The sequence below is a fragment of the Lates calcarifer genome, linkage group LG15 (genome assembly GCF_001640805.2).
Source record: "Lates calcarifer isolate ASB-BC8 linkage group LG15, TLL_Latcal_v3, whole genome shotgun sequence".
NCBI classification, from domain to species: domain Eukaryota; kingdom Metazoa; phylum Chordata; class Actinopteri; family Centropomidae; genus Lates; species Lates calcarifer.
Genome location: NC_066847.1, coordinates 3,045,189 through 3,070,242, shown reverse-complemented (window position 1 = coordinate 3,070,242; position 25,054 = coordinate 3,045,189). Strand labels below are relative to the sequence as shown.

The following is a 25,054-nucleotide window of genomic DNA, read 5'->3' as shown; positions in this document are numbered from 1 at the left end:
CTACAGCTACAGCACAGGCAACATGATTAGATTCTCTTCATACGTAATTCCTTTATCAAAAAGCAGTGATATTCCACTAAAACAAAATGCTTGTACCTGCAGTGTTTCAATAGAGGTGGGCTGCTCTTATCACCCTCACTGAATAGGACTGGGGCCCATAATGTAATAGCCTAGCAGTGCGCTCATAAATCACCTGAAGAGGCTTTATGCCACATGCACTGACACTCCCAATCTGCCAACCTGTGTCTTTATTAAAGAGCACATTATACTGGAAGGCGCCTTTTTCCCCCCAGTCGCCCTGCTATAAATGCCTCAACTCATATATTTATGCAAACACAAGGATACAAATACTTTCTTCTGCAGGCTCAAATACATTTTTCCGAGCTTTTATGCAGAATGTGTGTGTGAGTGAGATACAGACAGAGACTGGCATTGTTTTTACATCTTGTCACCCTCCCTCTTCACAATTACAGCAATTGTCTCTCTCCCACTGTGAGTGACGCATCAATTTGGATGTATGAATGTCTATTCATATCTGATTTTCCTTATTGAATCTCTAAGATGTTATTGGCCAAACAGTGTACACACAACAGAGTGTGATGTTTGTGTGTGCGTGTGTGTCCTGCTTTGTTGATGTTGTATTTGTTTTGGGGGGGTTTTTTGTTTATTGTTTTTTTTTCTCCATCCTTCCAGTAACTTTGACAGCTAAATTGGAAAATGTCAAAAGTAACCGTCATGTGAGCTGACAAAGAAATAGCAATGAAGCAAGATTTGGCATCAGTATAGGTCTTACAGTATATGTCAACACAGAGGAGACAGTCAGGCTTTCAATTTGTTTAAATCAAGACATCTTTGTGTGCTAAACGCAGATGTTGAGTTCTAAATCAGTTTCACATGTGGTTAACTTCATGGGTCCTTAAGGTGTTCTGGATGATCTCTGCCCTAATCAAAGAATAACTGTTTTTTTTAAACCTTATTTTCCCATGTTTCTTAGTATAAGTGACTGATAGGGAGAAAAAACTTTGGAACTGAACACTGAGCAAAAATGGCGTAACTGGCGAACAGCTGCTGCAATGTAATCAAACTGAGCATTTTTCAGTGTCAAAGTACGTCCGCTAAAGTGCTTGTTTTTGCCACTGACAGGCTGAGATCATTATTATAATGATCTGGCAAAACTATGGATAAGATCCCTACAGAGACAGACCTTTTTATTAAAGAGTAAGATCCTTTTTGTCCCTGTATACCACTCCCTGACTCCATTGCCAAATATTAATGAGCGTCGTGCTCGTTAATATTATTGTAAAAATACTGCTGTCTCGATTGGTTAGTCTGTTTTTGTTACTGTGTGCTACTTTTACTTATGTAAAAGAATTGAACACCTCTTCGACCACTGGATCTGAACACAGATCCAATAAAAGAGCAAATCGGCCTCGAGACGCTGATTTGAAAAACATCACTTGCAGGTAATACAAAAACGCAAACGTCTACAAACTAAGATATAAAAGAAAATATGCAGCTGTGCTGTACAGAAGCTTCCAGAAGGACTTCATAAGTTACAGCAAAGTGTCACGTTACATTTTCTTTATTAGTCTGTGAAGTTACAAGGTCAGTCTTTATATATTTTGCCCCGATTAGAGTTAATTAATGGTATCTGTAATCACAGTGTTCTTGTCAGTGTGCCATTGCTTAGATCAGCCTGAAGAGCACTGCTCATCAGCTTCTGCAAGGGTTAGGGTTATTCATGCCTGTGGCCGAACGATTTGACATTCACTGGTGATACACACAACTGAGGAACAACCTCTCTTGAAGGAATCGAAGTTGTCAAATCTCTGCCTGCTCTCTGAGGTATAGGACTATTTGTGCCAACTAAATGCAACTAAAAATTCTCTAGGCTGCCACAGTGCTCCCAACCAAAATCATGCAAATTATGAACAGGAAAAACACTAAATCCCTTTCTCCCACTCAGTTCTTGCAAACACAAGACGTACCCTCGGTAAACACCGGCAGCAGAACATATCCTGCAAAGAAAGCCTTGCTGCTTAGAGACAGAAATGTAAACAGCTCACAAACTCTCAGAATAGAAGTTGCTACACTCTAGAAATAAAATGGTGAGGATGGGGACTGAACAAAGGCACGAGTCAGGGCTGATCATTGGAGGTTTTTCTTCTCCAGGCTCCTGTGGCTGTAATCTGACCAGTGGCGGAATTCCAAGGCAATCTCTGAGGGCTGTCCTCACCCACAGAGCAGTGTGCACACTGAGCCTGAAAAGTGGCCAATTCTGAAGTTTGTCCTCCACACCTTACATGAACCTGATGTTCTACTACAAATATTTAATTTCTATAAATTCAAAAAGGACCAGGTGATAAAACTGTACCGATCTTTAGGCACGTAACTCACACACAGCATGTCTGACTGCTCAAGTTTGAATATAAAAAAGTTGGCATGACTATAACTTATGCCAATTAGCTGAGACAGCTGTCAAGGCACAACTGGTGTGGGAATAGAAGACAACAAAATTCAACAATAAAGAGAAAGCAAAATAGTCAACTTGGCTGGTATCTGGGCCGATGCCTCAATTCAGGCTCAAAAGAAACTCAGCAATGTTAAAAAAGGAAAAAGTTCGGTACACTGTGTAAAGTTCCCAATTCCAATAGTTTATTGAAGCCAAAAGTTTAAATGTGGTCATTTCTTGCATGCTGACTGTTTCTGTTTGTCCACAAGTCTCTCTTCATTCTGATAAGACAACCTGATTTAAGTTATCCAAAGTCTGACTCCTCCTACTCAGAGGTTCTCTTGCTTGGTAAATAGCCATTAGCTGGAAACTGACGCACCAACATTGTCTCTTCAATAATATGTTCTAGCCGACAGAGTGCAGAACCTTCTCCTATCCTCTGCTTTAAGAGTTGTTTGTGCAGATGTGTGTGTTCCTCAAAACCTAAATAGGACAACTTTTGACACATGCTGTAATGTGCTTTAAACAAGACAGACGTGGTATTTTTCTTATCGTGGTTCTGCTTACGCACGCATTCTATCACTGCAAGATGATAACTACAGCAGATGATTTGCATCATTCAGCACAGTAGATATGATCACTCAGATATGAGCAGTAATCTGGCACAGGTCACAATGCTGACCACATAACCTAGAGCAACACATACCTTCCCTCTACCTGACCAGACTCAGTCTCACCTGTCCCAGAAATACACATCCTGTCAAAAAATGGTCAGCAAAGGATGTGTGGAGGGAGGAGGGGGAGGAGGAAGGGATAGCTGGGCTCCTGCTGCACACATTTTGTATCTTGACAATACAGATCAAACAGTTTCACAGCAGTTGAGGCTGAGCCGCTGTTTGTTATCTTGTCTGATGTGGAACGGTGCGACACGCAGACGCACGGCGAAGGAGAGCAAGGCAGACAGGTAATCCAGGATTACAGCGCCGACATGTCATTTCCGTGGACGTGTTATTCCTGCACAGTCGTCTTTTGTGTGAAACGTAGGGTGCAACCCCATCTGTCTGCTCCAAACTCTCCTCTGGCACCCATCAATGGCACGCCGTGGACCAGCATAGACGACGAGATAATGAGCTCCCGTTGCCTTGTCAACGCCATCCCTTTTTCCGACAGCCACACTCTTAAGCTCCCGTTTGCCCATTTCCCAGTGTGCAGAGCTCTTCAGTAAACAAGGCATCTAGATGGTAGATGAAATTTCATATTGTCTTAAAATCCCTCCAACAGGCAACCACAGATGGACAATGCAGCCACAAGTAGTTTCCTGTTTGCTGGAGGGAGGGGGGATTTAACTTGCTCCTTGAGGAACACTCATTTTCACACCAAGAAAGTAAAAACATGTTTCAAAGTTCATGAAGGTAGAGGTCAAAGTTCGCATAAAATCTAAACACTACAGGCTGGTAATAACTCCAGTGACAGATGACAATGTCCTTTATGTGTAAAGCACCAGACAGACATGGTACTTGACCTGCATTTGGCCTGAGTGGCTCATTGAAGACATTAAACTCTGGAAATGGTTCAGCTAAAGTAATTCTTCAGTCTAAATGTTTTCAATTTTGAGTGCTTATTCTCAAAATTGCCTTAACATGAGCCTTAAGGTGGCAGCACCATCAGACTGGGAATTTCATACATTTTAAGTTTCATTTTTTTCTTTTCTGTTTATATATGTGGTTCAGTTCTTCCTCCTTTAGTGTACAGTGAGTTTTCTTTTGTGTGACTATTCTACTCCAATATGAGTTCAGGGTCCATCAGCCACTTAAAATGAGAGCCCCTGTCATCTGTATACAGGAGCTTTTGGTACTGACCTCAGTGTAGTAACTACACTCTTTCTGATTTTGATAGATATCTTTTCTGTTAAATCCTGTGGTTCAGTAGTCATAATTTGCCAACTTCAAAGAAAAGATTTACGTGACTACTTCAAGATGTCCTTGATGTTTAAGATGGTGACAAGTGTCATTATATGTAAATGTGTCCTGGTTTTGAAAAATGTGAGATGAGAGTTTCTTTTATTATTTTTAATTATTTGAACAGATTTTGTTAAAAGTGACTAATTTATTATTGAATAATTACAAGTGTGTGTGTTTGCTAATTTGTGCATGTTTATTTATTAATTTGCTTACTTTCCATTGTGTTGTATTTGCTCTTTACTTGGCAACAACTGTCACTATTTGCTCATTTAATTTCTATTCCTTTTGTTTTTTATGTCTTATTCAAATATTATTTAAATAAGGTCACATTTTGCTCTGTGTTTATCGGAGTTCTTACTTTGTAATCAAGGCCATGTTGCCATCATCTATAATGAGAGTTAAAAGCCTACGAAGTCAGGTAATGTTGAAGGTTAAATTGCTTATAAGCTCATGCAGCGCTACAGACGAAGTGCACTAACAGAGAAGACTAGAAGACAGAAGTGATAAATAATTACTCACTCAGTGCCCCTTCTCAGCGTTCTAGGCTTGTGTCAAGTAGGTTTTATTCCACAAGTCTCTCCACATGTTGCAGTCTTCTCCCTGGTTTCAGTTTAAAGAACCTCTTTCTACCACTCGTCAACAAATGTGGCTGGTCTGAGGAAGACTCAGACCACATTCCACCTGTGGTATCTATGTTTGCATCATGACATTTCCTGTAGAGTTGCATTCTCTCCCCTGCCTGAGTGTCATTGTATTGTGAGTGTGAAATTCCCAAAAAGACACACACTCACGTACTGTCTGCCCCGATGAGGCAACTACTTTCAACTCAAACATCAGACATTTCAGGATCTGTTTTGTTTACCAGCTCACTATAATCATGGACTGAAATGATGCCAATTTCCTCTCCGTCTGTAGCAGAACATTTCACCATAAACAGCCTATTCTGCATCCAGACTCCCATGTCTTTTGTGAGCATTTAAGAGCAGAACGTAGTCTTCAAACAATCATTGCCAATGTTATTCCAACCAACTGCTTTGTTATTAAAATGTAAATTTACCAGTCAGGTTTCTCTCTCAATATTTTTACTGCATCAGTCCACATTTTACTTCACGCAAACATCTTTTTTCAAGACAAGTTGTAAAATCAGACATGATTTCCAAGACATCCCTGTAAACATCCTTTGGTATATTTAGTGCTATTTTACAGTAACTGTTGAAGAAGAGTTCTGGCACAGCGTTTAGACAAGTTAATGTTTCTCTCCCCCTCTGCCCTCCCTCCCCACTGACTCTTTATTGCTGTTTGAACAAAAAAAAAAAAAAAAAAACGATATTTCCTTTGCAAAAGAAGCTGCTAAAACAAAGAGACAAAAAGAAAAGCACTGCACTTGCTGATGTCTACCAAAGACATTTTCTTCTTTCTGAAGCTCAGTCAAAGGCAGCGATACTAACCTCTCACCTGGTTTTTGTAAGAGAAGCTGTTTTGCATAGTCCATGCAGTGAGAATCAGATTGAAAATCAAAATTATTCCAACTGGCATGTGTCCAGGAAGAGAATGAGAGCTATTTAAAATGGGAGCATGAAGATATAGAGGAGAAAATGTTCAGTATCAGACTGCAACAACTTTGGCTTCACTGATGCTTTAATTCAGCACATGTGCACGTTAGGAGCCTTATTCCAAACATTCTGCTTTACTTTGTCCAAATTCCAGTCTGAATCATGACATCAGTGTTGACAAACTGTAATACTGGGCGGTAAATACATAATGCCAGTCAAAGCACTTCTTTTCAACTCCCACAGAGCATTTGCCAATTGCATGAGTCATGACAGTTAAATGAAAAGACGTCCCGACCCTTTCATGTTTTTTTGGGAGGGTTTGTTCATTAATGACTGGGGCTCGGCCCTATGTCAGCATGCTGGCTGGTAGCAGCTAAGGCCAGAAGGGACATGAGGTGGTGCTAACACCCACCGCCATGTCGTGGCCTGGCACAGCCACGTGCTTTGGAAGGCAGGCTCATGGAAATCAGTGGGGCTTGGCCCGGCTTCACTCCTGCCTCTGCCTGCTAATGGCTTTCCAAGTTTGGGGCTGCCATTTGTCAGCTTGACTGATGTCCACGCCATGAGGATCAATCTTTTTCCGTCATCCATCTCTTCAACATCAGAGAAAAAGTACAGTGCTCAGGCATGTTGGGCCAGAGTGACATGGAAGTGCTCCTGGAATCAAACTCCCAAAACGAAAAAACACTTAAGCTTCAGACTCGCAGGTAGGGGAAGACGTGTACTACTGTGAGTACTGTGAGGACAAAGGAATGAATTTATTGCAGGATTGAAGTGCAAAAAAAGACAGAACAAAAAAGAAAAATTTGGCACTCTCATTTTGAACATAATAGAAGAGCATCAGACACGGGCCAAAAACTACAGAAAGCAAGACTGCTGTTGAGATAGGCTGTTCCTATTCCTGGAACATTTTCACTGGACTATGAAAAAGCAGGGTTCCGTCTCTCCTCGCTCACTACATGAAGTGATTCTTATTGAAGCCTTGCAAACAGGAAACATTATGTCTCTCGAGAACAGAGAGAAGGTAAGAGATTTTGCCTGCATGAGAGAGAGAGAAAAGAGTCAGTGAATGAGGTGTGGCGAGTGAATATAAAGCAGGAAAAGAGTGGAGATGGAAAAAAGGAATAAAACATAGTTAGGGAGCGACAGTGTGAGGAGAACAGCTGAAAGAGGTTGTGGGGCCCCAGGTGAGCCCCATGGTGGGTCATTTCACAGCCCTATAGGCTGACTAACACTGACAGGTCAGCTGGAAGACTCGCTGCCAAGAGAAACCCTCAACGGAAAGCTTCAACACACACTCTCACAGTACATGCAAACACACACACTCCCCTGCCTCCACCACAAAATAATTTCCTTTTCAATCTGCCACACAATAACCGAGCCACTGTTTATTGACCTTTACCATGGCGCTTTTCACCAGGCAATCGTTTCCTTGGCTCGGGGCACAGAAATATAGCTCCGACTGCTCAGCTCAGTGCTGTAAATCCACCACCGTACAGCTGGCTTTCATGCATTCTCAGCTCAGGATCCACATCAGGATGTGTGGCGAGCGCCTGGGGGAAGGAGTGCCTCCCTGACAGCTACGATGATTGGATCATCAAAGAAGACAACTTGATGTTATAATCATCATTAGTGCAGTAACAAATCAATTAAAGGGAATCACAGCACTAAAGGCCTGTGTACACACGAGTGCCTCAGAGGCGAATGCCTACACAGTCTGTATTCACAACATAACATTTGATGCTCATAGTCTTGTTCAAACTGGAACCTGCTGCTGCTGTCCAATTTCACAGCCAAAACCGTGTTGGCTTTGAATCCCCTCAATTAAAAGATAATGCTTTTAAGTGAGGGTCTTGTAAATTAAAGTGATGTACTATTAAAACAGGTCAACTGCCCTCCTCTTTACCAAACCATAGGCTGCTTCACTGATCTACACTGATAGATTTTTACAAGGCTGTTACTGGTTTGTTGCTGCTTTGTTCCATCATACTTAAAGTGACAAGAGCCAACTTTTTGTTTGAACTTACCATTATGAAGTAAATGTTGATTACACAATGTAATGGCTATAAAACATCACACCACTGTAGTTTAGATTGGTTCCCTGTAAGCCTTGCTTCCACTATACAAGGACAGTGCTTTTGTTTCCCTGGTAGCTATCGGTAGCAGAGATGGCGATTGGAGGAACAAGTGGATTGGTGGTACAACTGATTCTTGACTAATCAGTCAAGATTTTGGCCAGGTCTCTAGAAAAGCCAAAGAGACTGCACTGGTAAAGCAAGGTTAAGTGAAAATAAACAAAAATTCTACCAGCTAAAACAGACTGATGCAGGGAGCCATTTTACCACTGAATGGTTTAGTTCTCTGGAGACTTTATATTTGTCATTTGTTTCAGGGAGATTTGGCGTCTCTCCATCCTTCTCAGGGATGAGAATTAGAGGTGGTGAGGCGGTTGCCGTGGATCCATTGAGTTGGCAATCTTCCGCCGCCAAGTGAATGCTGGTGACAGCGCGAGCCCTATTTGGCTGATGAGCAGCGGGGAAGCAGGTGGGCAGGCTGCAGCTTATCTGCCAAAACAGCCGGGGTTACACCACACCTCCTGCCGCAAGAACTGCTACGACTCAGCGACCACATGCAGAGAGAATGAGAGGGTAGCAACGGGAAGGGAGAATCGAGAGAACAGAGAGGTAGAGATACGGTAGGTTCTGGGAGGAGATCAGCAACAGACAAAAAAAGCAGGAGAATCCTTAGATCCTGGTGGTGTCTGCAGAGACAGCAAGAGAATACAGGTGGGGTAAAGTATGACAGAGCATGGGTGGTGCGTTTGGAGTGGTGGCGTGTTTTAGGAATCATAGGTAATTTTCACGATAACAGTATTTATTATCACTAGGGTTGGCATCAATTTGATACTGGATCCAAAATCAAACCTGATAACTGCTAAAATCATTTCAACAGTGGGGGAAGCTAACAGTGTAACAGTGTAACAGTGCTTTAAAAGCTCAACAAGACAATATTTATGATATATTCTTGATGTTTCCATTATTAAATTCCAGATAATATTGGTTCTTACATCACATTATTGATACTAATAGCCCAGTTATAGTTTGGAAGAAGCAAGAACCAAAGAAAGAAAAAGAAGAACAAATGCAAAGAAAAAAAAACAGGAGAAATCTCTCTATCCTCTTCTGCTTCTTCCATTATCACCTGGAAAAGTCATTAGCGTTGTTCACCTGCATTTACCCCATAAATCCCTCTGCTCACTGGAGCTGGCACTCTGCTGCAACGCACTAACACTCCACTGGGGGCATTGCACCATTCTAAAATATTGTCTCCAAGGCCTCTGAAGTGTTGACTAAGCAGCTCCAGGCTCACTGTCAGTGGGCTCTGCTGGGCGTTTATAAGAAAGTGTGAATGTGAGATCCCAGGTGCAACCGTGCCAGTTTAATTGAGACCTTGATATTGCCACCAGAGTGAAATGAGAGAATTAGGGGGGATATGGCCAACATTACACCTGAGTGAGACCAGCTGATTACACAGTGGGATAACTATGAATGAAGCCCGAAACAAGGACTTCATCTGCCTATATTTTTCATTAATGCATACTTCCCAAGTCACTTTCTTAAAGCACAGAGGAGAAAAGCATTCTCTGAACAGAGAAAAGGCTCTGTCTCCAGGTCTGTCTGTGGGATGTAAACAGAGGCTCTTCTTTCTGCAGAGTAACAACATTACAGCAGTCCCCCTTCTGATTGATGAAAGTGCCATGTCTGCAAGCACCTCTTTTACATAGTGGAGAGCCTACCCTGCAGCCCGCAATTCATCATCTGAGAGTGGGACGGCTGCATTCATCTTAATGCATTACAGACCCAAACGGGTCCGAGGTCACACACTGCTGCCATGAATCCCTCTGTTGGATTCTAAAAGGGGGGGAGAGATGAGATCGCAGGGGATTTTTGTGGGGGGGTGTGGTGAGATAGGAGCTGAACAATACTGTCAGTTTAATGTTTGTATCACCTCACTAACAGTATCTGAACCAGGACAGACCTTCATTACAGGCTGTCCTGAGAGACTGGAACGTTTGACCAATGTTTAAGGATAAATCCATCCTGAAAGCCTGCAGCTATTACATACTTTGCATTCCTGAGTCCACTTTGTTGTAAGATGGTGTTCCAGCATTAAGAGGAATTTCATCAGGTTTACACATAAAGGTCAGCTTGCTAGTCATGAGGGATATTACACAGTAAGTGAAAAATGTTGTTGTTGTCGTCAAGTGTGATGATGACGCTGATGACGTTATGGTAAAGTCATAAGGGTCATCCTGTGTTTGGAGCCTGCAAATCTTTACGTAAAGCTTATGTTACAAACATAGAAGAAAAGCTTTTAGTTGCATGATGGGATGTAGAAAGCTCCAGAGGTTTTGGAGTTTTGCCAAGCCTAGGCACACAAGTCTCAGCCTCTGATGCTTTGATTTTGAAAGGTCTTGTTTTAAATCTGTCTCTTGTGAGACCTCCACTAAATTGCTGGAGTAACCCCTTTAATGTTCGAGCAGATGAGTGAGCAACGTGGCATCACGCTGCTGTTTATTCCAGCACTCTGTTTCAGAGCAGAGAACAGAGTGGTGGGTGGAGAACTATGAACAAGCAAAGATTTTGCCCCGTTTCTTTTGCTGCTGCTGAAGCTTGATCATTAGGGACGCCACAGTGTGGAAATTTTCCCACTGGGTAATAAACTTGTGACAACACCAGTGTTACCGATTCCACTGGACATTTTACAAGCAAAGACATGTGAAGGCTCAATATGGTGTGTGTGTGTGTTTGTGTAGATTAAGTGTTACCTCCAGATGCTTCCACCTTCATCAGACAAAGTTTGCAGATTGCCTCAATAATGTAATCAGCTTCCCTGTTGGGTTTAAATCCAAAATATTGCCAAATAGGCGCTTTTGCATTTCCCTTTGACACCAAATCTTCTGCTCGCCTCATGATAATACTCTGTGATGCGACAGTGCTCTGCTGCTGCAGACACGTGAAAATGAACCAAATGGGTTTTGTGTCTACAAAAAAATGGAAATAGACAGTTGCAGGGCTGGGCAGTTATGTTATCAGTGTGTGCCAGACCACTGTGAAACACCGGTAACACCTACTATTGACCATGTCAAAATTCTGCTGCTGGATGCAGAGTGGACCGCTGTGTGATGCTGGTGAGAGCTGTGCGAGATCAGTGGATGCCTTCACACTCAACAAACCAGTCTGATTCGGTAATTTAAATACACAATGACGCATCTGACTCAAATTTGAGTCAGATGCACAGCCATGACTGTATACAGTTCACACCAACAAACATGCCTTTTAACTATTCATATTTACTCACTGTGACTGAAAGCACCTCAATTTATGCTAATTCTCAGTGGCTGTTGCACCAGAAGAGTAAATTGCTACCCTACATCACAAATTGAGACACTGACCAACATAAAGCGATGATTTCTATAAAAGTAAGAACCTTTATGATCCTTTCTTCACTTCAATAGCTGCATCAAAACCTGTCATAAGGACGTTTAAAGGCAGAAGGAGGCAGATCAAAGCCTTAAGGAACACAGTGGAAGCAGATGAGTGCAGAGTAATAAGTCAAAGAGTCACAATATCATGCTCTAAAAACCAAACCATTTCACTTTGTTACTTTAAGGACTTTAAGGAAGTCAAGACACTACACATATAATCACAACTCCAAACCTGTGCAAAGTTTAACAGTCTATGGAAAATTCAAAATGAATACATGATGATAAAATGCCTTGAATTAAATTACTTCTAACCCTCAAAACTACTTTTTGACATCCTTGCAGTTTAGTTTCTCCATCACTCTGCAAAGCACGTACAAGGTAAACAGTGAGCTCAGTGGTTTTAAGACAGATCTGAAGACTATACACACCACTCATAAAACAAGAAGATGTCAAGATGCTGAAGATGTGGTGAATCAAGCAGAAACTTCTGCTACAAGGAGTACACTTATGTTAACAGACTGTACAGGAAGGGAAAATGTCTGATGAGTATAATCAATTTAACTAAGGGGTCGTCTGTAGGATACTACACAGTGTGACAGTCCCTGCTACCTTTGGCACTGAATTACAAGGACACTAAAGCAAAGTGTTTGTCTCAGCAAGTGAGCAAATACTTCTTTATTTTACTTGCTTTGCCTGCTCTTCCTGGCAAGAAGGTCGGGGTAATTGGCATGCAAGCTTCAGCAGGGCAGCTAGACGAGCCAGGTCCCGAGCTCGGGCAAAGCACAACGGCTCTGCTGTGCCCACAAAATTAGTTTAAAGCTGTGATTCAGCAACAGGCTGAGACCTGTACAGTGCCACTGATGCCATCCATCACTGCAAATCCATTTCTCTGGCAGAACAACTGAGCCACACGAACAACCCCCACTTCCCACACACAGATCAGCACAGCAGCAGGTAGAGAGGAATTTAAAAGACACAGGTTCTGCCTATGCAGGTTTTTCAATAGTGATGCAGATGATTTTGGGCTGAAGTCGCCAATGTATTGGGAAGTTGTTTAGGATTTTTCACTGCAAACTTATAACCAATAAAACAATGTAAATGTTGCTGTGGTCAGGTTGAATCCTCAAAGTCAAAACCTTCACTGTTATTTCAGCAAACCAGTTTAACCCCTATTAAAGACGGCTGAGGTTTGGAGTGAGAGTGGAGGTCAGGATTGACTAGTCACCATTCAACTATGTGAATGAGTCAAAGCTGAAGAAGACAATGGCTGAGACTCTTCTCATTAACTTTGCCCAGGCTTAGGGAGAGCTGGAAGAGGAGGAGGAGAGGGAGGAGGAGGGAGGGAGGGAGAATTGGTTTAATGAAGACTCCTGCAGCAGAGGGTTCGTCTCACCTACTGTGCGGCCCTGTGAATAAGCCTGGCAGACAGATGGACTGAGGAATTGATCAGTGGAGACAGTCCATAGAGACCTGCACAGACTCGGAGGCTGTGTTTTAGTTGAGGTGGAGTACACAATCAAGGATATCAAAGACAATGAAATGTCACTGGAATTTACTACCAGTGGGAGAAAACTCCACTAACAGAAAGAGGTGCAAATATGCACAGAGGCACACCATCCAAATTGGAGATTCATTTGAACTGACAGCAAGGGAGGGGCCCCAAACATCAAACATCAAACATCAGCTTATTATTAATCAGACTGGCATGTCTTGGAGACTTAAACTGGGAGAGGACTGCTGAATCAGTCCTTGAAAGATCTGCCCAGATCTGAAGCCGCAGACATCTAGAAATAGAGGCTGTTTGGTATCTTGGCCTCTTGTCTCTCTGTTGTCCTTCTGAGAGCTGTCCCACTTTTCAGCCCAGGCTCTGTGTGGCATCTATCTTTCACATGAGCGTCAACGCCCCCCAACCCCGTGCTGCCACTCTCATTTTCATCGTCTATTGTTCCAGGCTCAGAGATTCAGCCCGGCACAGCGAGCCCTGCAATTCTGTCATCTCCACAAGCTCAATACTTGCCTGCACTGCTGATAAGCAGCCAAAAACTGAGGTGATGAATAAATCACAATACAGCTCATACACACTAACTAACATCGGGAGGAGACCTATTTATTTGGTGTATTTTTGGCTATTTTGGAGAATTCTGAATCCAATGTGGTGCACAGCTTAGCTGAGGTTCAAATCAGACTACTGCTGACATGTGTGTGTCATTATTTTGTTAAGTATTATCCACATAGAAACTCACTGAACAAAGCAAAGTATAATGGTCTAATGTCAAAAAATGTTTTCCATCAATCTGATTTAAAATGAAGAAAAGTCCTTTTCAGAACTAGTCCTCAAAAAACATACCATCTATTATCAGCAGATTTGACATACATGCACCAAATCCAGTGCAATTTCGTTTTTTTTTCCTAAAAGATTAACAGCTAGAAAAAATGAACCCTTCTCTACAGCTTTCATTTCGATTCATCTTTTCTTTCCTGCTGCCTGCCCACTTTTCATATCATGCAGTTCCTTTTTTCACGTATTACAGAAGGTTCTCTGAATGCTCTTAACCTTTTTAGCAAAAAAAAAAAAAAAAAAAAAAAAAGAGGTTAAGTTATAACTCAAGAGAGTACCTGATGTACCAGCAGAGAACAATAATGTATGCTAAAAACCCACCATCCATTTTCTCTTTGTTGTCTGTAATTTTCTGCCATGTGTTTTCTGTCAGTTCTGTACTGACTGTCCTGCTTGTCATACAACTCCTTGTGCTTAGACACTAAAATTATCAGCTGCTTGTGGACGGCAGTGATGGACAGTGAGCGAATGCACATTTTTTTATTGGTTGCTCAGAATTTTAATACAAACCAGGCAGAAATAAATAAATAATAAAATAATCAGCTCTATTTTATTTAGGCTCTAAATACCAACATGAAGCACCAGCACAGTTCTTGTCTGTACGGAGGGGAATTTTGAACTTGGTGTGAAAAGGCCTTTCAAATGTGTCTTTTGGTAGCTGTGTGGTGCTATCTGCTGTGTAGATCATATATATAAATAGCAGTGAGTAAGTAATTAAATGCCAGATTCCCTTCTAGGATTTTTGCATTTACAGCTGTGAACATCATCTGTATGATCATTTCAGAGTACACTCAGATGAAGCAATAGTAGTACGGAGCTTGAAGTAAAAAGTTATAACTGAATAGCAGCATTGATAATTGTGGTAGAATAAACTACTAAAAAAAGAGCACCTAAAGATATCACAAAATTTATAAAAGAAATGTTTTCATATGTTCTGTTCTAATGGAAATAATGTGTTCAGTCTCTTGCACTGGTGTACTGAGATGAGGTTGTCTGCCTGTGACAGTCCTTTGACATTTGTCAAAAGACTGTATTCGACCTGGCAGAGAAAGTGCATCGAGTTCGACGGATTCTTTTCGTTAGATCTGTGGTGCCCCTGGGGCTCCGACACCTCTGACAATTCAGGCCTTACACTGTCGCCATAGTTACCACTGCCTGACACCTCTGGCAATGGCAAATAGACTGACCACAGTGGAACATTTGAGACGACACTGGCAGAGCCTGTGTGGATTGTCACACAATGAAGACCTCGGGGCATGAGGGAACAGTCTCTGAGAGCCAGTTACATTTAGGGGAAGTAAAGAACTTCATGGGCAAACACAACCGAGGGTGAAAGGGGGAACAGCACTGGCAGGGTGTCCATCTCCAGCTGGCATATCCTGGAATGTTAATTAGGCCTGCAAAGACAAGACACCTCCCTCTTAAATGTCACATCCTCGTGAGGAGAGCGGGAGAATGGCGACGGGTTTTGTTGACTTCTGTTGGGCAAAGGGTGCTGTGGTTTGTTTTGCCTTTCCAGTGGCAATTTCTTTTCTGCTCTCTTTACCCCGAGCATTTTCTCTTAACATTCTCCTGCTCCTTCTCTCGGCCCTTCTGTTGTGCTGTTTACTCTGTGATGAATGGCTCTATTTCAAGTTGAGCTTTTTTTTTTTTCTTTTAGCTGGAATAGATTAAAATCTGTGCAATTGTGCGGAAACAAGACTGATCTCACTAAAAAACATTAGGGAGGGGGCAGCAGAGGAAAATATAGACTGCAACTGCACTTCACTCTAATATAAAAATTTTCAGATCTATTTCTTTGATGAGGGCTTTTTAGGCTGCTATGGCTCTTTCAGAAGCAGGTCTTGATAAGGGGACTGGGAGGCCAAGAGAGGAGTGTACACAAATTTTGCAGCAGTTTGTAATGAGACGTGACACAGTGAGAATACCGTGGCCTTTTAAATGGCAGGCCTCGTTATCAGCCTGGTTTCATAGCCTCAGAGGGACAGAGATTCAGATAATGGGGCATCAGTAATGAAGGGTTGGACAGGAGACCTGCTGAAGCTTAATATGAGCGGTTGCTCGACCAATGAGTTGATGTAACAGTGAAACTGTATTCAGTGTGTGCAGTTTTACCCTGTACATGAATACATACAAAAAGCTCCGTTGTGAGTAATACTATTCCTAATCGGGTTTCTGGCTGTGGTTGTTACAGCCTTGCTACTTTTCATGATTTATAGTTGATATGGTGTCAACTGTGGTGCCTAGGGTTACTACTGAATATTAAGAAATACCTAAAATGACTTGAAATAATAATTGCGGCCCTCACAATTCAACCAAAATGAATCACACAGGGCAAGTGGATTGGAAAATGAATCCCTCCTGCTAAGGTGAGAGGAGAACTGTGATTTTCAGCAGGAATTCAGGGCGCTTTTGGTCTTGACAGTTAATATAAAAACTAAATAAGTAAAGCTTTTTAATAATCATTGAGGGGGGGCACAGTCTTTCCAGGAGTGGAAAAAATGAGTTTATGTGCAAGTGTTTAATTGCATGACTTAGTTTAAATGAAGGAAAGGTATTGCAGGAAGTCGGAGGAGTAGTAGTCGGCGTTGCAGAGCAATAACTCACAAGCCTTCAGGTTGCCTCTCCTCCCTCTACCAGGAGTGAAAGAGAAATGATTTTACATTCTCCAGCTGGATGCCACGGGGGTGTGAAAGGAGAGGGGAATGAGTCTTATGGAGCAATGAAAAAAAAAACCTGTCCAAGGTCTAGGGAGTTGAATAGCTTACACGCTGGCTGCCAGCTTACGTTTCGTCTTAGTGTCACAATTTGTTGGGGAGCATCACGGACGCTCTAAAAAGAGCGGGCTCTCTCCCAAAGCCTCCCCGGCGGCTGAAGAGTTGCTAAACGTCACTCACGATCATTCAGCTACCAGGGAGAGGAGAGAGAGTAAACAGAGGAGAGAAAGGAGAGTTAAAAAAAAGGACAAAATGAAAGAAAGCAATAGAGACAGTGACAGAAAGTGACAAAGAGGGGAGGGGGTTGATGGTGGAATAACAACAACGACAAAAAAAGACATGGGAGTAAAAAAGTAAAAAGAGACAGAACGTGAAAAATACTCATGCATACTAATCCTTGTCTCCTGTGGTGCTCAGTCTAATGCGAGAAAAGGCTACTGAGCTGCAGAGCCTAGAACTGTCAAGGGACTGGACTGAGCAAAGCACACACAGGCCATCCTGAAGTCTGACAGTTTATGGACATCTTACAGCAGTGCCCAGTTTCACTGCCGTGTTCAAAGTTGGAACAAAGAAAGAAAAAAAAAGTTTGTTTCTGTCAAACTGATACCATCTACAGGATACATGCCTACTCTCATCTTCCCTCCACTGGTAGCAAAGAGCGTGGGAACTGCTTTCAGAGCGCTGAGTGGAGGTGGAAGACTGACCCTGACTTATCGACCAGCACTCGCAACGCACATCTTCATGCCTGATGTGGCCACCTGCCAAACACACAGTCTGTTTAAAAGTGGAACATATTGATTACAATAAACCTATATACATATTTTTCCCCATGAGTACTGAAGCTATAAGAACACAGTGATGTTTACATAACACAGCGCATGCCTAAATTAGATCACAGGGATTAATCTTGATCCATTAGACCAGTGGGTGTCCCTTCTTTGTTTTCATTCCTTATTGACAGGCTTACAGTATATTTACTATATGGCTCTGCTAAGCATGTTGTATATAATTATTCCCAGAATAATTAAGGCTATTCAGATATTCCATCACTTGAAAATATTTTACATGAAAAGTCTTTTTGTCATCAGAATTACATTTCAAATGTAATGTAATAGTCATATGGAAGGAGAGTGTCAGTGTTCCAGGGATGCAATGTATGAACCACTGGGAACAATTAATGTGACACTGTGAAGCACACTATTAAGTGCTGTCACCACTAGTTCCCATCATGCTTTGGGTGATGCAACAGGAAGTATGCATGTTGCCATGGAGTCAGTGAGTGAACACCTGAATTTGTTAAAACATTTGTTTATTTTGATGATGAGCACCATGCAAAGTCAAAGTTCCTTGTAACCATGGATACACAGACAATCATGAAGGAAATTATGGATAACTGTTGAAGGGTCTGAAGACAGTTACATTCTCAATAAACTGAGTAAGACTTGACAGGATGGATTTCTTGGTCCTTTTGCATTCAGAGTTTTGGATCCAATGCAACTGTAACACTTTGTCGTGAAAGAACTTTGTTAAGTTTTATATTGAAGAAAACATGAGGCAAGATGTGTGTTAGGTATGAGCACCTGGTGGCTGTCACAAAGAGCCACTGGCAGCCCTAATGTCTCTCTATCAATCTTCTCTACGTTTTTGCTTCCAGAGGTTGCCTTGTGCACCAACACAGCTTGTTTAAGTTTCCCTTCAGTCAGGGAGCAAAGGCGAGATGTTAAACACTGCATCAATATTGAGACGCTCATCTCGTAGCACCAGCCACAGTGAATGACAGCGAGGCACTGAAGAGGCCTCTTTCTCTGAGCTGACACCACTGATTTGAATATCAAAACATGATGTAAAACGGTGATTAAAAGCCAATTACAGCTCGCGTCAATGAAAAGTCAATTAAGTGATTCAGGGGCAGCAAACTGGTTTTTGCCAAGGTGATGACAGGGGAAGCAGAGAACAAAAGAGGAAAATGAGGGAAACAAAGCAGAGAAGCAAAGGGAAAAATGAAAGAAAGCAGCCGGGAACAAACAGCCGGGTTGCGGTGGGTGTACAACACAACATTTGGATGAGTCTAGCGTTGCACAGTTAGACATGCAAACATCATCTCCTGTAGAGACAGGATTTCTTCCATTCTCGTCACCATGCTGTCATGAATAATGAACAATTTGCTTAAAGGCAGCATTCAATTAAGAGTCAAATCCCTTGGGAACATGAGTGGGAATGTTTTATGACAAAACCGTAAAAAAAAACAAAGCCACTCACCCTCTTATTCAAATGATTCCATTATAAAGTCCCAGAGCCTCCCTCCTGGCCAAGTTTCAGCTGATTGATCCTGCATTACTTATTTATGCACCAGTAATGAACAGCAAATATGAAAAAAGTGGAAGGCAGGGGTAAAAAAAATATTCAGGCATGGTGTACGGCACAGCTGCCAGGTTTTTGATCACCTGCCTGGAGCCTGTAGGAGCAGCCGTGTTTGCCATGTTGAGATGCAGCGGTGGCGACACACTGCTTCTGCAACCATGGCGCACTGGGAGACGAGGCTGAGGCCGAACTTGCCGCTGCAATACCTTCATACAGTGCACCAATCTTGGGTCCCAACGGGTTCCCCCAACAGGAAAAACTAAATAGCTAAGAGGCAAACTAGTGCTGCTTAACCCTGTGCTTTAATTATTGAGAAATGCTTGAAATTGCCAGAACGCACAACACTCTCAGCTCGAGAGGCTTGTTAGAGTGTAATGAAGAGGTTTGGAGCGAGAGGGGATCATTTTAGAGAGGTGCCAACCTGGGGTAGATCTGTGTTGAGAGGATCTGTGTTAGTGTCTGTCTGCATTTTCCTGTTTTTGTGTTGTGAAACATCCCCAGAAAATATGAGTAATGCAGAAAGCTCTGGTCCAGTCTTTAAATACAGTGTTACTCTGCAACTTGGCAGCCGACGACTCCACTACCCGCCTCAATTTTCTGTGTCGTTCTATCCCTCCTTCACTAATTCACACAAATCACCACCAATCAACTCATGCACACAATCAGCAGGAATGAATTCTGCTCACGCACTAACACAAGTATGCCACTGATAATCAAGCACACAACCCAGTGTTTACAACTGAGCATTTTTCTTCCAAGATCTGAGGCTCTGAGGGCCGTTTGGCAATACAGCCTGGAGTTATTTAAAGGAAAAATTTGACAGAGTATCATTTGGGGTCACTGACAGTGTGAGGACCAGATGGTCATCTAGTCTGGTGTGTCCCCTCTCAGCAGCCTCTGTTCCCAATTTGTCTGGCGTTATTTCCAGGAATAAGTGCTGTATTGTTGTACTTTGCATTTCTTCTGTATGAACTCTTGGTTGTCTTGGCCTCTCTCACACCCCCAGTGCAAGTAAACAAATTAGTTTTGAGTTTTACAACAAAATGCTGCTCGGGAGAAACTCCTGAAACTGATGTTTATCAGTTTTGCTAAGCATTGCCGTGAGAAGGGGTAAACTGATGAACTAACAATTGATCATAGTCATGTGTTGAATGGTGATCTGCCAAGAACTGCTTTGACTGCTGGCTTCCAATACACGCCTAAACTTGTTATCTTTGCTTGACAACATCTGAATCCAGGCTATTCATTTTAATGTTTAATAGAGTGGACCCACGCCTTCATGAACTGGTGTGGCCGTTTTCAAAATCAATGCCAAGAATATGAGCAAGACATCACTTTCTTCTGCTGACCAGTGCTGTTTGTGAGTGTTTTATTGTTGTTGTTCTTTGCCATTTAAATCTTCAATAATAAACTGGCACTTAAGATATGGTAAATGCATCTTAGACAGTGTCCTATAAATTAGTTTCCCCATATGGCAAGAGTTTAATGCAACAGACAGGAGCCAAAGTTTTTGCTGCCTCATTGAAAATCTTCTTGCACCTGGAAGTGATTAAAAACCTCAACCACCATGCACACATGGACATTTAATAACTAGGATACATGAAAAGCTATGATTTAAGAATTAAGGGCAGATTTTTCACAAAGCCACAGAGTGTGCATAAAACTGTGCTACAGTCAGGCTTTACACTTAATGTGCACTTTTAAATAACATAATGTTTGAAGCTGTGAGCTCAGTTAAATGCTTAATTTCAGTCAATCAGAACTGTGATCAGTCACTAGAATCAGCAGTAACAAATTCATGTCTTATGACTCATGTGCTGTCCCCACAAGAGTTTATTTAACATTATCCAGCATCCCAGTTGCAAAAGAGTCTATGATGCATAATCTTAACATCCCAGGTTTGAAGCACAAAACTGTTGAATGGCATTTCCTACTCGGATTCTTCTTCTAGGTGTGAGTTAGGGTTTAGGTTACATTGACTATCAAAGGCAAAATGCCACAAAATATAAAACCATAAGAAATGTTATTAATACTCTTGGAGCAAATATTGTGGTTTTCAATAATCAGTACCCTGAAGTACTTGCTTTCCTTTCTTTTTTAGGCTAACAGATCACTGCTTATTTGAAACTAGTGCTGCATCTGTAAAAATCAGTCTGGAAAAATATTACCTGTTTATTATCTGGCAGCTGCAATGACAGCTGATGGTTGTGGGATGAACTGGGTGAGGAACTATGAAACAAAAGAAGACAGTTGCATGCAAATTTATGACTCTTCTCTCTCTGTAGTTTATGTGTGATCATGCACAGGTTTCCCACAAACCAAACATGTCGAGAGAGCAGACTTGCTGGAGCTCAGCTTTTGATCGTCATTGTCTGTTCCTTGGCTAAACGAGCTTTTATGAGAAGGGTGGAGGGAACGACCAAGAATGTGAGTTGTTTATGTTGCTCAAGAGGCAAATTTCATCAGCTCACTCTGTAACAGTTTGGATAGTCGTCAGCACACTAGCACATAGAAGCCAGGCAACAAACACCACACATCGTCATTGGTTTTTGTGGAGCAAAAAATAGAGGGGTGGGTGTACAGAGAGGGCACTGAAACTGGATTTTGTTCCATTATGCATAATAACAATAGCCAGAGACCCGTGGTGTATTGCATTAGGCTGCTGAGACTGTGGCCAAAATGATTCGGCCACAAGGAAAAATTCTTGGTGCCTGCTGGGCCAAACCTTAAAAACTCTGCATGACCATCCATAAATTCTCTTCTGAGAAGAGAGAGTTCACTTCTAGCTGAAGAGCTCCAGCATGGTTCAGTGCCATTACCATTTGAAAAGGGAGAAGATGAGTGCAGTAGCAGGGGGGAGATAGACCGGCGTGCGGAAAGAAAGGCTGAGGAGGAGTGCAACGAGGGAAGAGCGGCTGACTTGTTGAACTTGGCGCATGGATGAGCTTCATTCGTCAACAGAGCACTACAGCTACTCCCCATTCAGGTTTTGCCCTTGAGACAACACTGGCCTGGTCTGACTTGGTATTATGCAGTTGGAGAGCATATCCAGGCTCGTGTGGGGAAAGTGAGAAGAGACTGTAGCAACCTTGGGAAAAATAATCCTCCCACTGTGTAAAACTCATAAAAACAAACTCCCATGCTGCTCTTTTACATACTTCTTCCCAACAGTAATATGAGACAAAACAACAATAAAGTTGGGATTTTAAAATATTTCTTTATTGCTACCCTGTCCATTTTCTGCATTAAGCATATAACCTTTGGGGTAGGAATAAAGTGATGACTAATTTATGAGATTATGGGGTAGTAAAGTGCCAGCGTTGTTAAAACCGGTCGCTGGGCCCAAAGGAATATGCAGCAACAGACATATACGTGTGGAGCATATAGTGCAGTCAGAAAGTATTAGGACATTGATATGTATTTCATTGTTTGGCTCTGTAAACCAGAAAATTGGATTTGAAATGAAAAAATGGCTATGAGGTTAAAGTGCTGACTTACAGCTTCAATCTGAGGGTGTTTACTTCCATGTTGAGTTAAACAGTGTAGGACTAACAGCCCTGTTTGAAGCATAGTGCCTCAGTTTAAGAAAAATACATCAGGGCAGTCAGCCCAAACTAATACTGTATGTTCAGTCAAATGACCTCAGTCCAACTTGTTATGTTTTTCACTGCTGAAGGACCAAACTGAAAACAAAGCCCCCAAGTATAAACAATGATGCCAGTTATTTAAGCTTAGGTAGACTAGTTCATTTACTCTACATCCCCCAAAACTGGGGGGTTGTGTACAAAAAAGGGCTACAGTGTTTATTTTACGTGAATGCAAACACTCTCAAATTAAAGCTGGGAGTCAGCTTTTTAAGCTCATAGTCAATGTAAGAATTCCAGCAGAGCCAACACGACAACAATAATAATAATAATAATAATGTGCTCTAATCTCAGTGCACTGTATGTGTATATAACCTGCATGAGCCTATACAATATAATAAGCAAAACTCCTATGTTGTGACAGTGCTGTGTGCTTATTCATTGGACAAAAAAATAAATAAATAACACACCCACACAAATACAAGATCAGGAGAATTTTCCGAGTGACAGTGAAATTTCTATTATTCAAACTATTCAATGACAAAACACTGAGCACCTACCTACTACTGAATACTTTTTTCCATACAAGATCTGAGGTGCACCTGCAATCCTGCAGTGGAGGAAATACAATGAAGGGCCATTTCCAAACCACGATCTGTGACAAGTGTGCTGAAATTCAGACTGAAAGTAAGGTTCAGCTGTTTCAAACTGATTTGTGTGCTTTTATGACGGCAAAATGACTAAAAATATGTACTTCTAAAGAAGCAAAGAAACCTCCCAAAGCTGAGGGAGTGAAAAAACAGAAGTGTGCTCTCCCTTGTGTTGCTGCTCCTGTGTTATTTTCTCAAGAACCAGTTTGTTTTCCACCTTGGGGCAGGTGCTTGCAGCCAGGCAGGTAGGTAATGACACCTGTTTCCACCTGCTGGGTCGAAGTTGCTCTCTGCCAGCAGTTTCCTCCCCTCTCCCTTTTTAGCACAGTCCTACGCCCGTTTGGAAACGGATGGTGCCACACACACGCATACACACACACACACAAACGCACTCGTAATCACACACCCACAAGCCGGCAAATTTAGCCAAGCTATTTCATGGAACGCTGAAGCACAAACACTGGGCACAGAAGGCAGAGTATATGCTGCAGAATGGCTGGTGATAACAGTTGGTTGGTCTACAGCAGAGAACATTTCCGGAGCCTTTGGGTTACTACTACGGATTGATAACCACTATGCTAACATTTAGTGAGTCATTTCAATGCCAGAAATAAATTCATCGTTTCCTCAAAATGACAGAAAAGCCTTTTGAAGCAGCATTTTGACCACAAATGGGCCCCCAGATTTATGCTATCATACTAGCAGCTCTTTAAAGCAAGATGAGTCACCCTTCCTTTTCAACTGTAAAGAAAGAGGTGGATATGAAAAGCCTTTTAAGACTCCCCCAGATATGTTTTAAGACACAGAAATACTGCTTCAAATAATAATTGCTGTCTGACATGGTTTGTTCACAAAAGTTCAATTGCCTTTTTAGAAACTGTTAAAAGCACATCTCCTCGACTTTCTGTATGTGTGCACTCAGGTTTCACATTACACATTGAGTTTTTTACTTTTTTTACTCGTGAGTTTTATACTGGAACTTACAGTTTGGCTCCAAGACTAGTTGCAGTGTTTTAAAATGATCACATACATACACTTTTTAAACTGTAAATTTAAGGTGAGCACAGATGTGATGATTCACAGTGAAGGTCAAATATCTGAGTGAAGTTACAATGAGGAAAATACATTTTTGAGTGTAGGAGGACCTTAAGTAATTTACAGCTGAATTAAAATGCTGTCACAGTTTAAGCCCTCCCACACAGAGGGTGCTACTTCAAAGAACTGGTTTGTGACTGGCAGCCTATAGGTGTGGTCAGAAAATTCATGTTTAAGCATGAAAAAGTTGCTAGCAGATGCAAACACTCCTCGAGAACAGTAAATGACTCGTGACATCTCCTGAACTGAAGAGGCCTGAGTGCTGATGACTTGATCTGAAGGGTATGAACAATTGGGTGTTCTTTAGCTCTCAGTGTTGACAGAAGGCCAGGAGCCAAGCTCCGGACACCTCCTCAGCCAAAGCGTGCTTCACAGGGCACTGTGAGTGTAATAGATTTGAAGTTCTCCACTTGGAGCTAGAAGAGTGTCGAATCACCATGGAAACCGAGATGGCTGTTTGGCAGGTTTGAGCAGCTTTTGGTTTCAAACACTTTTTCAGTTTGAGGGCTTCAGCAACGGTGCTGCTTCCCTCACACTTACGAAAAACCTCCAATTGCACGCTGCTCCCTGTCTCTGATCATCCTCTTTTTTTTCTCCTCTTCCTCCTCCACCTCAGTAAGGCAATCATCACAGCCCTGCGGTGCGAGAGCGTCTTAGCTATGGCAGATAAAGGCTGGGAGATTGTCAGTAATGACGGGTCCACCGGCGCTGAAACTTCCCAGAGCTGCTTGTTTCAGCAGTAATTACGATGGGGGAATGGTGCACCGTGACTGGCTCTAAAAAGCTTACCAAGCCTTTTGCTTGTGGTGCCATGTCAACTTTTTTATGGTAGGCAAGTCAGTTGGATAACTAAAA

General features: G+C 42.1%; 1 protein-coding gene across 4 annotated transcripts in view; it reads right to left on the bottom strand.

Moving 5' to 3' along the window:
- sema6e (sema domain, transmembrane domain (TM), and cytoplasmic domain, (semaphorin) 6E) overlaps positions 1 to 25,054 on the bottom strand; it is a 141,921-nt gene that overhangs the window by 89,883 nt on the left and 26,984 nt on the right. The window contains exon 1 of one of the 4 annotated variants that reach the window (XM_018676104.2): positions 4,933 to 5,065. The exons of the other annotated variants lie outside the window; for them this stretch is intronic. The gene's annotated coding sequence lies outside the window, so the exon portion shown is untranslated. Of the gene's footprint in view, positions 1 to 4,932; positions 5,066 to 25,054 lie in introns of those variants that run through there. 4 annotated transcript variants of the gene reach the window in all.